Source organism: Lepidochelys kempii, chromosome 14, assembly GCF_965140285.1.
Source record: "Lepidochelys kempii isolate rLepKem1 chromosome 14, rLepKem1.hap1, whole genome shotgun sequence".
Taxonomy (NCBI): Eukaryota; Metazoa; Chordata; order Testudines; family Cheloniidae; genus Lepidochelys; species Lepidochelys kempii.
In genome coordinates, this window is record NC_136393.1 from 628168 (window position 1) to 635858 (window position 7691).

Genomic DNA, 7691 nt, shown 5'->3' on the forward strand with positions numbered 1-7691 from the left:
CCTGCTGAAGTCACTGCAGAGTGGCACAGCAAAGTGTCCTACTGCAGAGGAACAAATAACCCTAAAAACCCTTGGGAGAGGATTGCAGAGTACCTCCATGAAAGTTTAATTGAGATTTCTCAGAAGGATTCCAGGGACATCTCTGACAGGTTTCAGAGTAGCAGCCGTGTTAGTCTGTATTCGCAAAAAGAAAAGGAGGACTTGTGGCACCTTAGAGACGAACCAATTTATTTGAGCATGAGCTCCGATGAAGTGAGCTGTAGCTCACGAAAGCTTATGCTCAAATAAACTTGTTAGTCTCTAACGTGCCACAAGTCCTCCTTTTCTTTTTAGGGACATCTCTGTTCATGCCCTGCATACTCCCCTTTCCCTCCCCCCACTCCAGCTTAACTCTACAAGGGAATGAAAAGAGAATGCTACCTCGGTCTGTTGCACTGCTACTTCCCTAGTATACGTAGCAGCCGTGTTAGTCTGTATCCGCAAAAAGAAAAGGAGGACTTGTAGCACCTTAGAGACTAACACATTTATTTGAGCATAAGCTTTCTTGAGCTACAGCTCACTTCACAAAAGCTTATGCTCAAATAAATTTGTTAGTCTCTAAGGTGCCTGCCACAAGTCCTCCTTTTCTTTTTTTAGTAGGAGTCAGTTAATGAAAAGTCAATACCTGCTACATCCAGGTTGGGTGTCATCTGTACATTGAAACATTGTATCATTTGTTGCCCCTGCTACGTTGGTTATGTCTGCACTGCCAAAAAAGGAGTGATTTCACAGCGAGATTGCTGGCGATCCCTCGAGGATGATCTCTTTCACAGGTTTTATTTTTCATGGGTCCTTTGGTGACTGAGGAGTCCGATCCTTGAGCCACAGGCTTGTTGGTAGACATTGCAAGTGATAATTGAAGACAGGGCTGGGCTGCGATTGCTGTGTGACAGTTGTCTTTCCTTTCTTTTCTGGCGTTTTTCCTGTGACCAGGCAAGGCAATTTTCCTCAAAAGTGGACGTTCCCTCTCTGACAAGTCTTTGCTGGTTATCCCTGTCCTGGACTGCTGTCTCCCAGTGTCACAGCGCGTGGTGTCAATGCCACATCTCTTGATGTTTATCTTAAGGGTGTCTTTAAAGCGTTTCTTTTGGCCTCCCCATTTCTTTTCTCCTTTGATGAGTTGGGCGTACGGCAATTGTTCTGATAAGCGTCCATCAGGCATGCACACACAGTACCTGGGCTACCTCAGCTGGAGCTGGATAATCAGGGCCTCAACACTGACGATGCTGGCCTCTGTGAGGACACCGACATTAGTGCGATGATCCTCCCGCTTTATGTTCGAGGATCTTCCAAAGAAAGTGCTGGTGTTGGCGTTCCAGATTTTTCAGGTGTTTTCTGTAGGTCACCCAAGTCTCACAGCCGCAGAGGAGAGTTGGTATTACCACTGCTTTATAAACTAGAAATATAGTGTGTGTTCTGATGTTGTGATTGTCGAACACCCAGTGAGTCAGTCTGCCAAAGGCTGGCACAGCAAATTCTGTACTGAATCTCAACATCTATGTCTGCCCTCTGTGAGAGATGGCTGCCAAGACAGGCAAAGTAGTCTACATCTCCTAGTTCTTCTTTGTCGATACAGATCTTCCTTGTGGAGTCTGACCATTGAACATCGGCAAAACAAAAGTTCTCCACCAGCCAGTCCCTGGTCAGAGTCAGCCCCAGGCTTTTGTAAGCTTCAGAGAAGCACTTAAGGGCTGTTTGAAGATCCTCCTTTGAGTGTGCAATTACAGCACAGTCATCTGCCTACTGGAGTTCAGTTATTGTTGCCGATATTACTTTAGTTCTGGCACGGAGATGAGAAAGGTTGAAGAGATTGCTGTCAATCCAATATTGGATGCCAATGCCCCCGGGTAGACGGTCTTCTTAGGTTAGGAACTTGATGGTTAACTGCACTGCCATCCATGATGTCTTCATGGCAGTTAACAGAGCATAAGAGAGCAGTGAGGGATCCATCAGTGATGTTATCTGATAAAATATGACCATGTAGTTCATTGTTGCTACCATTGTTATAGAATTGCAACAAATCTCATACAAAGTATGAGAAGTAAAGTGTCTATGGAAAGGTTATGATCTGCTGAATATGTATCATTTTTGTATTTGAGGTTATGTACCTGTGTTAGGTACAGGCTCTGTACCTGTGTTTCAGATGAATTTGCTCCTATGGTAAAACCCACAAGGAGTTTAGCCTGCACATCTTGAAGGAACTATTCAGGTTAAACAGTACATCAAGGAACATTTAACTCACAATGGACTGGGGAAGACACCTATCTACACTTAATGGACTTTCCTGTGATGGCTTCTACTATGACTAAGCGAAAGCATGCATGGACATGTGACTTGCCCATGTGACTCCAAACACCATCTTGTTCCTTTTAATTTTCCACAAGGAAAACAATGGGTTTCTCTTCACTTGGCAGAAGCTATAAAAGGTCCTGGAACCATCTCCATTTGGCCTTTCTTGCTCAAACCTCTGGACTATGAACTTGTACTAATGCAGGTGTTCTCAAACCAGGGATCAGGACCCCCCAGGGGGTCACAAGGCTATTACATGGGGTGGGGTCACAAGCTGTCAGCCTCCACTTCAAACCCCGCTTTGCCTCCAGCATTTATAATGGTGTTATAAATTAAAAACACTTTTTATATATTTAAGGGGGGGAGGGGTTGCCCACAGAGGATTGCTGTGTGAAAGGGGTCACCAGTGCAAAAGTTTGAGAGCCACTGTACTAATGGGAACATTCTAACCAAAGGACTGAGGACCTTCCAATGATTTGGATGCAACCAGAGACTTGACTTAAGCCAGCAGTTTATTCCATCACCGCTACAAGCCTGATCCAAGAACTTTGCAATTATTGCATGTATTTGATTCCTTTAACCAATTTTAACTCACCTTTCTTTTTATAAATAAACCTTTAGATCCTAAAGGATTGGCAACAGCTCTCCCCCACCCCAGGGCTAGAAGCTGTGGCCTGAGTGGGTGTGATCTGTCAGCTGCAAGGGACCAATCAGATGCAGATGCAGGGGAGGCACCAATTGGGGCTCTTTCTGAACTGCAATGTCTGCTCCACAAAAAACCCAGACATTGCTTTTTTTTTTTTTTTTGATCCTCTGTCCGGGCGGATTTTTCAAATAAGAGGCAATATGTGGGAAAACCCCAGACATATGGTAACCCTACTTATCAGTCACAGCAGACCCAAATCCTTCTTACCTATTATCACTCACTCTTGCACCCCTAAACACCCCAACTCCCCAGGGAGCTTTTGCATGTATGATTTATTTTCTTTTTAAAATAGTTTGTTCTTTCTGAATATTCTGCTGTACTCAGATTACATTTATCCAAAGAAAAACCCTGACAGAGGCGGCTTTGTGCTAAGTGTTTACAGTTAATTCTCAGAGTTTCAGACTTGAAAGTTACAGGATAAGAGAGGTGTTAAGTGGCCCTGGATGTTCTCAGCTGAGAGAGAATACCAGATGCAGATGAATACAGCCTGAAACAATAGCTCTGAGATGTGTGAACAACCCCATTCCTGTCAGTGGGTGTGCCCTTCCCCCATCCCCACTACAGGAAGGTTTCTGATGTGTCAAGCATAGATGAGAAGCTGAGTGTCCAGTGTCAGCCATGTGTTCCTGGTGCATGCTCTATGCCTGTTCTAAGCACCACACCCAGATACCCAGCTCACACAGGGGAGGAAGAGGGGGCTGCCAGGGGTCAGGGAAACCCAGATCGCAGTGGATGCGGTGTGTGTGAAGGGACAGGGGCTCAGACACTCCATATTCTGGCACACAAAGAATGGAAGAATGTGGGTGTGACAGGTGCTCCCCCAATTTTCCTCCAGTTCCTATGTCACTCACCCCCATGTCCCCTTCTCCATGCCCTTCCCCCTCACCTGAGCCGCCCCACACAACTGCTCTCACCTCCCCTACCACTCATCTCCACTTATCCCTCTCCCCTCAGTGCAGCCCCAAACTCCTTGCCTCTATTCCCCCACCACCTAAAATGTCCCTCCTCTGCCAGAAAGCATTTGCATATTTAATTTTAAACAAATACTTTGATCATATTCCCCCAAAATACACACCCACCTCCCTGCCCAAGACAGATTTTAGCAATATGCCTCCTAACCTTTTCCAGATTTCTGCCTAAAGTGGGACTCAAACTGACAGTGGCTAATGTGAGGAGGGGTCAGGTTCAAAGGACTACTGCCTAGCCCCTTGAGTTAGCCAGCTGGTATGAAACTTTAAAAGCTAAAAATTCTATTAATGCCTCTGCAAGCATATATTTAGTATAATTAATTTGGTGCCAGAATTAACACATGAGGCTTGTGACAAATGCAAACTGGAGAAGCAAAATCTTTTTGAAATAACCTTTTAATTACATCTTCCCCAAAGGGCTGGTGGGCAGCATGCATGCTGTGGGGGTAACCTTTGGGTGTTGGACACCATGGTGTGATAATCTGAGCCCTTACTCAGAAACCCCTTGGTCAAATGGCCCCAAATTTGGATCACTACAAGCCCTTAAGTCTTATCTACACTAGGCAAACTTCATAGACATATTTGACTACCAATGTAGCTCTGCCAGCATTAGCAGTGGTGAAAAGTTATAGTGTAGATGAAATTCAGGCATTTTTACCACTCTCATCTAACAGTGCGTAGGTTGCTATTACTATAATTGTTAAGGTCAATGTATATATGGCAATAACATCATGAGTATTCATACAGTCATAGGGTATGTCTACACTACGAAATTAGGTCGAATTTATAGAAGTCGGTTTTGTAGAAAGCGTTTTTATACAGTCGATTGTGTGTGTCCCAACACAAATGCTCTAAGTGCATTTAGTTGGCGGAGTGCGTCCACAGTACCGAGGCAACCGTTGACTTCCGGAGCATTGCACTGTGGGTAGCTACCCCACGGTTCCCGCAGTCTCCGCCACCCATTTGAATTCTGGGTAGAAATCCCAGTGCCTGATGGGGCTAAAACATTGTCGCGGGTGGTTCTGGGTACATATCGTCGGGCCCCCCTTCCCTCCCTCCCTCCGTGAAAGCAAGGGCAGACAATCGTTTTGTGCCTTTTTTCTTGAGTTACCTGTGCAGACGCCATTCCACGGCAACCATGGAGCCCACTCAGCTAACAGTCACCGTCTGTCTCCTGGGTCCTGGCAGACGCAGTACTGCATTGCTACACAGCAACAATTTATTGCCTTTTGGCAGCAGACAGTGCAGTATGACTGGTAGCCGTCGTCAACATAGTCCAGGGTGCTCTTTTATCCGACCTCGATGAGGTCAGGGGCGCCTGGGCAAACATGGGAGTGATTCAGCCAAGTCATTTCCCTTTTAAGTTTTGTTTCATGGCTATTCAGTCCTACCAGCAGTGCACTGTCTTTTAATCTGCAGCCAGCAGAAGAGGATGGCCAGCAGTCAATGCACTGTCTTCTGCCGAGCACCCAGGAGATGACGATGGCTAGCGGTCGTACTACACAGTCTGCTGCCAGCAAGATGTATAAAGATAGATGAAGTGGATCAAAACAAGAAATAGACCAGATTTTGTTTTGTATTCATTTTCTCCTCCCTCCCTCCGTGAAATCAAAGGCCTGCTAAACCCAGTTTTGAGTTCTATCCTTGAGGTTTTGAGTTCTATCCTTGAGGGGGCCATTTTGTTTCTCGCAAAGCCACCACCTTTGTTGATTTTAATTCCCTGTAAGCCAACCCTGTAAGCCATGTCGTCAGTCGCCCCTCCCTCCATCAGAGCAACGGCAGACAATCGTTCCACACCTTTTTTCTGTGCAGATGCCATACCATGGCATGCATGGAGCCGGCTCAGATCACTTTGGCAATTAGGAGCACATTAAACACCACACACATTATCCAGCAGTATATGCAGCACCAGAACCTGGCAAAGCGATACTGGGCGAGTAGGTGACGTCAGCGCGGTGATGAGAGTGATGAGGACATGGACACAGACTTCTCTCAAAGCATGGGCCCTGGCAATGTGGGCATCATGGTGCTAATGGGGCAGGTTCATGCGGTGGAACGCCGATTCTGGGCTTGGGAAACAAGCACAGACTGGTGGGACCGCATAGTGCTGCGGGTCTGGGACGATTCTCAGTGGCTGCGAAACTTTCGCATGCATAAGGGCACTTTCATGGAACTTTGTGACTTGCTTTCCCCTGCCCTGTGGCACAAGAATACCAAGATGTGAGCAGCCCTCACAGTTGAGAAGCGAGTGGCAATAGCTCTGTGGAAGCAACGCCAGATAGCTACCGGTCAGTCGGGAATCAATTTGGAGTGGGCAAATCTTCTGTGGGGGCTGCTGTGATGCAAGTAGCCAACGCTATCAAAGATCTGCTGATATCAAGGGTAGTGACCCTGGGAAATGTGCAGGTCATAGTGGATGGCTTTGCTGCAATGGGATTCCCTAACTGTGGTGGGGCCATAGATGGAACCCATATCCCTATCTTGGGGCCGGACCACCAGGGCAGCCAGGACATAAACCGCAAGGGGTACTTTTCAATAGTGCTGCAAGCACTGGTGGATCACAAGGGACGTTTCACCAACATCAATGTGCGATGGCCGGGAAAGATACATGACGCTCGCATCTTCAGGAACTCTGGTCTGTTTCAAAAGCTGCAGGAAGGGACTTTATTCCAAGACCAGAAAATAAGCGTTGGGGATGTTGAAATGCCTATAGTTATCCTTGGGGACCCAGCCTACCCCTTAATGTCCTGGCTCATGAAGCCGTACACAGGCAGCCTGGACAGTAGTCAGGAGCTGTTCAACTACAGGCTGAGCAAGTGCAGAATGGTGGTAGAATGTGCATTTGGACGTTTAAAGGCGCGCTGGCGCAGTTTACGGACTCAGTTAGACCTCAGCGAAACCAATATTCCCACTGTTATTACTGCTTGCTGTGCGCTCCACAATATCTGTGAGAGTAAAGGGGAGATGTTTATGGTGGGGTGGGAGGTTGAGGCAAATCGCCTGGCCACTAGATACACGCAGCCAGACACCAGGGCGGTTAGAAGAGCACAGGAAGGCGCGTTGTGCATCAGAGAAGCTTTGAAAACCAGTTTCATGACTGGCCAGGCTACGGTGTGAAAGTTCTGTTTGTTTCTCCTTGATGAAACCCCCTGCCCCTTGGTTCACTCTACTTCCTTGTAAGCTAACCACCCTCCCCTCCTCCCTTTGATCACTGCTTGCAGAGGCAATAAAGTCATTGTTGCTTCACATTCATGCATTCTTTATTAATTCATCACACAAATAGGGGGATAACTACCAAGGTAGCCCAGGAGGGGTGGTGGAGGAGGGAAGGACAAGGCCACACAGCACTTTAAAAGTTTAAAACTTATTGAATGCCAGCCTTCTGTTGCTTGGGCAATCCTCTGGGGTGGAGTGGCTGGGTGGCCAGAGGCCCCCCCACCGCATTCTTGGGTGTCTGGGTGAGGAGGCTATGGAACTTGGGGAGGAGGGCGGTTGGTTACACAGGGGCTGTAGCGGCGGTCTGTGCTCCTGCTGCCTTTGCTGCAGCTCAACCATATGCTGGAGCATATTAGTTTGATCCTCCAGCAGCCTCAGCATTGAATCCTGCCTCCTCTCATCATGCTGCCACCACCTTTCAGCTTCAGCCCACCACCTCTCCTTCCGGTCATTTTGTGCTTTCCTGAACTCTG